Genomic DNA, 10220 nt, shown 5'->3' with positions numbered 1-10220 from the left:
TAGAAGTTGGAAGTTTTGGAAGTTCATAAGTTCGATTCATTGCATATCATATCTCAAACTCTATTATCATTTATCTCACATCATATTATCATTGTTTGGGCTAATTGGAATGAGATTTGTGAGGCCAAGAGACTGAAGAGGATGATGACTGAGTGAGTTCGAGGGCCTGATTGTGTGTGTTATTTATGTGATCGGGCTGCACGCCGCAGCAGGCATTATTGATTCATGCCATGATTGGCTTATATTAGCTCTTGGGCAGGATCCGCCCCTCCTAAGTCTGACATACCAGTAGTGAGAAAAGGTACCTACTGAGTGCGAGTGCTGAGTGCGAGCGCGAGTGGCGAGTGATTGTGAGGACTTAGTGACTGGGAGGACTGAGTGATTGAGCATATGAGCATATGAGTTTATCACTCTGGTGCATTGCACTTGACATGCATACTTGGCACGTAGGCATAGAGATGCATTTCCTCATGTTGTACGGTATTGTGACATTCATGACTTGACATGCACATTGACATGTAGGCATAGAGATGTAATTTCCTCATGCCATCTGATAATGAAACATCCTATCTGTTGTTGAAAGTTTTTGAAAAAAATCACAGTTTTTCTGATATACTTACATTTTGGTGATTTCGGTGAAAAATCTAGGTTTTTACTATTATACCTGAAAAGCATGCCTATTTTCCGTAACTCTGAACGAGATGAGCTTCATATCTTTGGAGTTATTACTTTTACTGCTTTTTTTATATTGTTACAAGTTGTTTCTGGCTGTTGGTATTGGACTCTGACCGTTGTCCAAGCTCGTCACTACTTTTAACCTAAGGTTAGGTTTGTTACTTATTGAGTACATGTGGTCGGTTGTACTCATACTACACTTCTGCACCTTGCGTGCAGATTTTAGATGTTGATGTTGCTGTGTATGGCGGGAGCTAGCACTGAAGATGTACCTGCGTTCCGGTCATAGCTACCTCTTGTTCATGGAATCTTTAGTATTATTAATCTATTCATGTATATTTTAAACAGATGATGTATTTATTTCATACCAGCTTTGTAAACTCTAAATCATAGAAGCTCATGATTTGTACTACCAATCCTTGGGAAGTGTATAAAAGTTCAGTTATTTCATCATTTATTTTCTCAATAAATCTCTGTGAATTGGATTGTTGTTAATTGGCTTACCTAGTGGGCTGGGTTAGGTGTCATCACGACTAGTAGGATTTTGGGTTGTGACAGAAAATCCCGGAAGGATTCAAAGTACCTGAAACATATAAAGATTCCCGGGAAACTTGTTCGATAAAGCTTCAGAAATCCTTATATGAATTGAAGCAATCAGGGCGTTTGTGGTATATTTGTCCTTGTGTCTTTATAAAAAGATCTGGATCTGAATTTTTCATAATAACTGTGTATGTTAATGACTTGAATATCAGTGGAACCCCTGAAGAGCTTCCAAAGGCAGTAGATTGCTTGAAGAAAGAATTTGAAATGAAAGATCTTGGAAAGACAAAATTTGTCTTGGCTTACAAATTGAGCATTTGAAAAATGGAATTTTGTCCATCAATCAATGTACACTGAAAATATTTTGAAGCGCTTTTATATGGACAAAGCACATCCATTGAGTACCCCGATGGTTGTGAGATCGCTTGATATAAATAAAGATCCATTTCGTCCTCATGAAAATAATAAAAAACTTCTAGGTACTGAAATACCATATCTTAGTGCAATTGGACCATTAATATATCTTGCTAATAATTCTAGACCAGATATAGCTTTTTCTGTAAGTTTGTTAGCACGATTTAGTTCTTCTCCAACACAAAGACACTGGAATGGTAATAAGCATCTATTCAGTTATCTGCGAGGGACCATTGATATCAGATTATTTTATTCATATGAATGTAGGTCACAACTGATTGGTTATGCAGATGCAGGATATTTGTCTGACCCACATAAAGGTCGATCTCAAACATGCTATTTGTTCACATGTGGAGGTACTGCCATATCATGGCGTTCAACAAAACAAACTATGGTTGCTACTTCTTCAAATCATGCAGAGATAATAGCCATTTATGAAACAAGTCGAGAATGTGTTTGGTTGAGATTAATAACTCAATATATCCAAAAGATAAGTGGTCTTTCATGGGGAAAGGATATCCCAATAACATTATATGAAGACAATGCTGCATGTATAGCTCAACTAAAAGGGGGATATATTAAAAGAGACAGAACAAAGCATATTTCATCAAAATTCTTTTTCACGCATGACCTTCAAAAGAATGGTGAATTAGATGTTCAACATATTTGTTCAAGTGATAATTTGGCAGATTTGTTCACTAAGCCATTGCCGACATCAACATTTAAGAAGTTAAGATACAAGATTCGAATGCACCATCTCCGAGATATCAAATAAGGTTTTTATCAGGGGCAGAATTACACATTGTACTCTTTTTCCCTTAACCAAGGTTTTGTCTCATTTTGAATTTTCCTGGTAAGGTTTTTTAATGAGGCAACTCTTAATGCGTATTACAAGATATGTGTACTCTTTTTCCTTCACTAAGATTTTTTCACTGGATTTTTCTTAGTAAGGGTTTAATGAGGCACATTATCTATTAGTGGACATCTAAGGGGGAGTGTTATAAATTATGCAAATGGATTCATCCACTTGCAATGATGAATGTCCTCTATAACAGGTTTTGGATCGGTTATGTATCCATAACAGGTTTTGGATTGGTTATGTATCCATAACAGGTTTTAGATTGGTTATGGATTCATAACAGGTTTTAGATTGGTTTTGTAACAACAAAATGTTTCTATAAATAGGTTTAGTAATGAACCTAGCTCACACACTTTGAAACGAAGAAATAAATCCTCTCTTCAAATGTTATCATTCTCTTCTATTGTTAGTCCTAGTTAATTACATAGTTTTTGCCATAATGCTTTTATTTCATAACAAATATACCTTAAGGGCGTCATTAAAATTGAGGAATTGACACGGTATAACAATACTTAACTATAATTGGCATTTTGTTGGCCTTAAATTTACTTTGGCAGTGGTAGCCCAAAACATTTGGCATTAAATAGCTTAATCCCCAACAGACACAATTTTATAACCCCTCAAATATATGGGGGGATTTTTAAGATTTTGTCCACGCTTCATGCTTGCAATGTATCCCTTCAGAATCGTAACTACCTAGTCGACACAAATATAAACAAATAAAATTATATTTCTTTCACAAATCAAAAGGGCTGCGAAGATTTTTCAACAATCATGGCAGTTGAATATCAATTTTTAAAATTCAGATTTAATAATTAGTGCTTTCTTCAAGAATAAATTTCTGTATTTTTAGTTTATAGAAATCACTAGAAGAAGGTTTTCAATCTCTCTGTATAGAAGTACAGATTCAATGACTACTTTGCCGATTTTGATACAATACGGTAGACACTGGGATAGCAACAATCAATTTGTAGATTACTCAGTTGAAGGCGTGGTGATTAGTACAGATATAAAATTTGGTGATTTTGTTTCTACAATTTCAAAACAATTGATGGTTGACACCATAATTAATTTGATTGAAATCAAGTACAAATGCGATGATGATTCACCACCAATGATGATACACAATGATATGAGATTGCCTGTATATAACGAGTTGAAGAAGAAAAATTATGTGTTTAATGTATATCCACTGTGTTTAATAGTGAAAGAGAGAGATATGCACGCTTTTAATCAAAACGAGAAAAATTCATCTGGCTGCCTACAAATTGCCGGTATATATGATATACATAACGGTGATACACTGCAGTTGATTGGCTTTCATAACGTAGATAATCCTTGAGTTGTAGATTTTGATGAAACTCCAATAATAGACGATCCTCTAAATGGTACTGTTGCGGAAGGCCAACTTTACAAGGACAAGAAAACACTGATGATTGTGTTGAAAAACTACGCTATTCGAAAAAAAATTCAGTTCAAGATTGATCGATCAAGTCCATCAAGGTATGAATGTATATCTAAATTTAATAATTGTATACAATCGTGAAGTTTTTATATTAATGATGTACGATAGTTTATCTAAATTTACTTACTATTGTTTAAATTTGAATATTGTTAGATACTGCCTGGTATGTGTTAATGACCGGTGCGCGTGGTTTTTCAAATCTTCATCTCTAAACAAGTCAAAAAAAATTAGGATTAGAAAATTCAGTAATGATTACATGTTCGGCGAAGGATAGATTGTTTACACAACGTGTACTGTTCCTGTAATTGAAAGAATTACATGTGATAAATATGTTGATCCTAAAATAGTATACACTGCAAAGGATATAATGAAAGACATGAAAAAATATTATGGTATTGACTTGAGCTACTGGAAGGCAAATAGATCAAAGAAAAAGGCACTTCAGTTTTTGAGAGAAGACCCAAGTGAGTCGTATGCAAAGTTTCTAAGCTACTTATATATATTGATGCATTCCAATCTCGGATCGATTTTGAGTTTGAGAAAATTGGATGAAGGACACTTCATGTATGCTTTTGTCGCATTATATGCATCAATTAAGGGATAGGAGTTTTGCAAACCTATTGTTGTGTTTGATGGAAGTTTCCTTAAAGCAACATACAGAGGGACGTTACTCACAGCTTGCTCGCAAGATGCTGGAGGTTTGTTTTAGCAAAACTCTATTGTATTTTATTATTCATATTCATGTATATCCATGTATCCCATTGTATATCAGAGTATCCTTATATGTATATATTTTCATCTTATGTGTATATCCATTTATACTTATATTTTTCTTTTATATTTGTGCGTATCGATTACACATTCATAGGTATTTATCTTCCCCTCTAATCTACCGCATGTATGTTATTATAAAATATTGCATATTGAGGTCACCGCATGTATGTTATTGTGCATATGTATGTTATATCTGTGCATATGTATGTTATTGTTGACACGGAAAGATACAACATTACTTAAGGATATACAAGGTAGGACATCTCTGTTCTTGTTATACATACAACAATACAATATGTACATATAATTAGTCGTATAGTTATTAGATATACATATCAAAATATACATGTTTGTTCAATTAAATGTATACATGTTGTTGTACAATTAAGTATTGATGTACATGTGCATCTACTCGTTCAATGAAACCGATATTTGTCTGTTGTCTTGCTTATACGCACTATCGAGCGTTGACTCACATGTTGGAAAGACATGAGCATTTTGATTTAGTAAATAGATCTAAATTTTAAAAAAATAGAATAAACAGTAAACAAAACTACAAAAATTGCATAAATATCGAAATACTCGTGCTACATACTAGTAATTTCTTAATTTGACAAAAAAAGCGAAAGATACTTTTATCCTTTAAAAGATAAATAACATATTGAAAATATTGTACCATAGTAAGCTACAAATAAAACACAAATATTTACAGATCCCAAAATAAAAGATAACTAAACTAAAGAATAAGACTAATTGTTTTTCAATATTACAGGAGCATTTTTTCTGAAACTTCTTTTAGAAAACTCTGGCTCACTTTCAACTTCATTCTCTTGTTTGGTTTTGCCATAGTCCCACAATAATATATCAAGTCATTTGTGATGTTGCTCTGCATCAAAGTCAAGTGAAATTGGTCTTTGATGGATAAAATACTCGGCAATGCCACATATATACCACAGTCACTGAAAAAGAAAGTTAAGAAAAGTTAAAAGGATTCAAAATCCTTTATTAATATATTATTATTTTAAGAAATAAAACAAATTGAAACTTAACATACGCATGTTATTTTTTTGGCAAATCATCAACCATGTGAATTGCTAACGGATTAGCAAGTGGTCTGTCTCTGTAGAGTTCATTCATCAAATAAATATCATGTCTCTTCCTGTAAAAACCCTGTACTAGACAAGAAACGAGCAATCAACACTGCATATGGTTCAACAGCCTCGCGAATTTTAGCATCATGTCCCGCTCCTTTGATGGAATCATACACATGTACTATCACAATCCCAATTTCCTTCCGTAGGATGTCGTGACGGTACCTAGTCTCTAAGACTAGGTAATCCTATCACTTACTAAATTAATAGAAGAATTCAATCATCAATGATAAATATGAAATAGAAATCTTTACACACAACTTACAATTCGCAAAACCAGTAGTACAAGTCATAAGCTCTATTGAATTTGCTAGAAAGTCCCTAAAATACAACTGTATGGAATAAATTTTATACAGTACAAGTAAAATATCAGAACGTGACTCTGAGGCCTGCGAGCGCGATGGCAAGTTTACCTTAAGTCTCTGCAGCAATGCTCGACCAGCCAGCTAATAATCAACAATAACCGTGGCACCTGGATCTGCACAAAAATATGCAGAAATGAAGTATGAGTACACCACAGCGGTATCCAGTAAGTTCCCCTACTAGCCACGTGTTTTAAGCCCACCTTATCTCACCGCATGTGTTTCAATACCCAAACCTTATACCACCGTATGTATATCACTAATAACAAAAGAACGGCAGAAAACTCGTGCAACACAATAACAACCGCATGGCAGAAACCTCGTGCAAACACAATAACAACCGCACGGCAGAAACCTCGTGCAAACACAATAACAATCCATTCAACAATAACATACATGTGTGCCAAAACATAACAATTCAACAAAATGACTTTCACAAAATGTTCTCATATGCCACAATATTTTCTCAAAACAGTTTCAATATCACAACCACGCATAGCCCTCGGCTCAACAACACTGAATACAACATCAACAACAATAATAACACGAGAATACGGTAAGTAAATCAATAAACATATGTAACAATGGAGATAATAGTCTCAACAAGAAGAGTTCAACAAGGGAGAGGTAATGTGTAACAATGATTCCATGAAAGTGCAATTCGACAACAAGAGAGAGAGCATGAATCAATGACCCCAAATAAGAATACGTCAACAATGAAAGGGATAACAAACTTCCATTAAGGCTAAGCAATTACAAAAGAGATAATAATAATTTCAATTAAGGTTAAGCAATTACGAAAAGATAATAATGATTTCAATTAAAGTTAAGCAATTACGGAAAGGATAGCATGAGGATAAAAGAGGCAACAATTTCAGTTAAGGCACATAAAAGTTTAATCGGCATTAAGGGTAGAATATGAAGCAATTAATTCCAATTAAGACACGTAAGGGTGAATTTAGTAAATGAGGCAGTTAACATGACAAACAACTTCATATCTAATGAACATAAGAGCCTAAGAGTCCTAACGGTCAAATTTCCATAAATAAGCCTGAGCATGTACTCGTCACCTCGCGTACACGGCCTTCACATGACACAATTAGCACAAATGACTCAAATCATAAGGGGTAGTTCTCCCAAACAAAGTTAGGCAAGATACTTACCTCAAGGAAGCTAGACCGTTACACTAAAATGACCTTCTCGAGTGAAATAACCTCTGGACCGCTCAAATATAGCCAAAATAACTTCAAATCATAAATAAAACTCATATGAAATAATTTCGGATAATAAAGCTTCAATATTTAATAAAAACTAAAAGTCAACCCAAAAGTCAACCCCCAGGCCCGCAACTCGGAACCTGATAAAATTCACAAAACCCGAACACTGATGGTAGGCTATAATCCCGTATTTTAGTCGCTTATTGCACTCTAATTCACTGGACTTTACTTGTGTTTGAGCTTTAATTGATAGTGTTTTGCACTTATTGTGTGTTTTATGCCTTGTAGGAGTGATTCTGAGTGATGTAGATGTTATGGAATGAATTCGAGCTATTTGGAGCTTTGAAGTCTGAGTAAAAGCCCAATGGATTAAGCCGGGATCGTGTTCGGGGGTCGAAAACCAAGTCTGGACGTCAAAATTGAGATTTGATCTGTACTCTAAGAAATCTTCACTGCCGCGGCACGTGGGGCGCCGCATGGGGCACCGTGCTTGTGCAAATTCCTATTGTCTGTCAGAAGTTAGCTCTCTGGATTTCCCCACTAATGCCCCGCATGGCGCGTAGCCCCATGCGGCGGCGCCTGTGTATTTTTTACAGAGTAAATAGCCTATTTCGGCTAGAAAAAGGTGATTTCGTCTGGGGCCGACCCTACTTGGTATAAATACATGGAAAAATATTATTTTCTTGACTTTTGACACATATTCGACCTAAGGAGGATAAGGAGGAGTTGGAAGAGCAAAAGCACAAGGATTTCATCATTCCTTCCTCACTCAAGACCCGAGTTTGGATCGAATTTATGTTTTCCTATACTCTAATTCTATTTGTGATGAATTACTCCATATCTATGGAGTAGTTCTCTTTAGGGTTTGATGGATTTGGTGTATTGATGATTGTTTGTGGATTATAACTCTAGTTTTATGTATTGAAGCATTTTGGATGATTTAATTGTTGCATCTTTATTCACTTGTTCATGTAATTGAGAGAGGCATAACTTGTGATATCTTTGCATTATATTATTGGTTGAGTTCATAGATTCTTCTAAGTAATCGAAAGAGACTAGTTGAATCATCGATAAAACCTATTTAGGAGGATAATCGAGATAGGTTCTCCTAAAGACCACTCCATTACGCATTCTTGCATATCTTCACGTGCTTAAATTGGTTCATCTTGTGAGGTTAAGACTTAACCAAGAGAGAAGTTTTAGCTGAACGTTTGAACTAATAATTGAATGAATTCGAGAGACTCACTTAAATATTAGCAGTGAATTATATAGAGTTAGATCCCAAACAATTATCTTACACCTATCCTATCAAAGCCCTATATTCTCCCATTGATAACCTTCTTTGCTTGTTCCTTGTTGCAATTATCATTAGTTAATAGCTTTAGATTCTTGGTTAATTTTAGTTAGAAATCATATAAAACTCAATCACTGATTCTCTTGGATAGCAACCAAGCTAGAAACTATGAGAATCCTGTTTAAATCCAATCCATGTAGATACGATATTTTACTATACTATATTTGATTAGCGAGCATAATTTAGGTGTGTGTTCTGAGCTCGTCAACTTTTGGCGCCGTTGACGGGGATTGGCAATCAATAGTGTTTGAAATAGTTTATAGTGTTAATTCAGGAATTTTTCTTTTTATTTTATTTTCTTTTCTCTTTTTACGTTTGGTGTTCTTTGACTGTGCGCAAGTCACAGGTTTAGTGTGGTGCGTGACTCGAGCCTCTACGAAAGAAGTGATACCATATGAGCCAGAAATTGAAAAAACAACAGCGACAGCTGAGGAAGGAAAGAGATCTCACCGAGACATCAGAAAAAGGTTGGGAAATCCTCAACCAAAGAACTTATGGCTTGAAAAGGTGATGATAATGTAGATTTGGCTGCGAGAGAAGCAGCCCAATGAAGACAACAAACTGCACGGGATGCTGAGAAAGAAGCTATTAGAGATGCACAGATTATCTACGAAGAAGAGAAAGGTCGGAGAATTGCTCAAAATCAAACCTTGGATGCAGACAAGTTCGAAAATATAGCTCCTGGGCCGGGGAGACCACTTGATGATTATGCTAAACCGGTCTACAATCAAGGTTTATCAAGTGTTAGACCACCCCCAATTGCAGCAAACAATTTTGAATTGAAGCAAGGGTTGCTTCAAACTCTTCAGAATTGCTGTGTCTTTAGAGGTAAGCCAAACGAAGATCCAAATACATATCTAATGGACTTCGAGGAGATTATGAACACCTTTCAATACAATGGTGTGTCACGAGATGCAATATACTTGAGGGCGTTCCCCTTCAGACTCAAAGATGATGTAAAATAGTGGCTTCGAAGCTTACCCACGGGATCGATTAGAACATGGGAGGAGATGACCAGAAAATTCCTTGATAAATATTTCTCCTCAGCTAAGACGGGCAAGTTTAGAAGAGAAATCCATAACTTCTGGCAGAAAGAGACTGAAACTATTTTTGAAGCATGGGAGAGGTTTAAGGAGATTGTTAGAAAGTGTCAACATAGTGGAATTAAACTCTGGATGCAACTCCAGGACTTTTGGATGGATTGACACCGGTCTCGTGTAGAACATTGAGCAATACAGCTGGAGGCCTATTGATGAAGAATACACCAGAGGAGATAGTCACAATACTTGATGAGTTATCTGAAGATACTAATCAGTGGCCCTCTGAGAGTGCTGGAAGAAGAAGATCAACTGGTATTCACCAAGTTGATGCTACTGCATCTGTGCAAGTACAGCTTGATGCTATGGCTA

At 35.5% G+C, this 10220-nt stretch overlaps 1 non-coding gene across 1 annotated transcript; it reads right to left on the bottom strand.

Annotated features, from left to right (window-relative positions):
- Window positions 1-9869: 9869 nt before the first annotated feature.
- Window positions 9870-9976, bottom strand: LOC117280706 (small nucleolar RNA R71). The gene has a single exon (XR_004511277.1). It is a non-coding gene; the product is annotated as a small nucleolar RNA R71 (small nucleolar RNA).
- Window positions 9977-10220: the final 244 nt, after the last annotated feature.

This window comes from Nicotiana tomentosiformis, chromosome 4 (assembly GCF_000390325.3).
Source record: "Nicotiana tomentosiformis chromosome 4, ASM39032v3, whole genome shotgun sequence".
Classification (NCBI taxonomy): domain Eukaryota; kingdom Viridiplantae; phylum Streptophyta; class Magnoliopsida; order Solanales; family Solanaceae; genus Nicotiana; species Nicotiana tomentosiformis.
The sequence above is the reverse complement of the archived record's forward strand: the minus strand, read 5'-3'. Positions and strand labels throughout refer to the sequence as shown.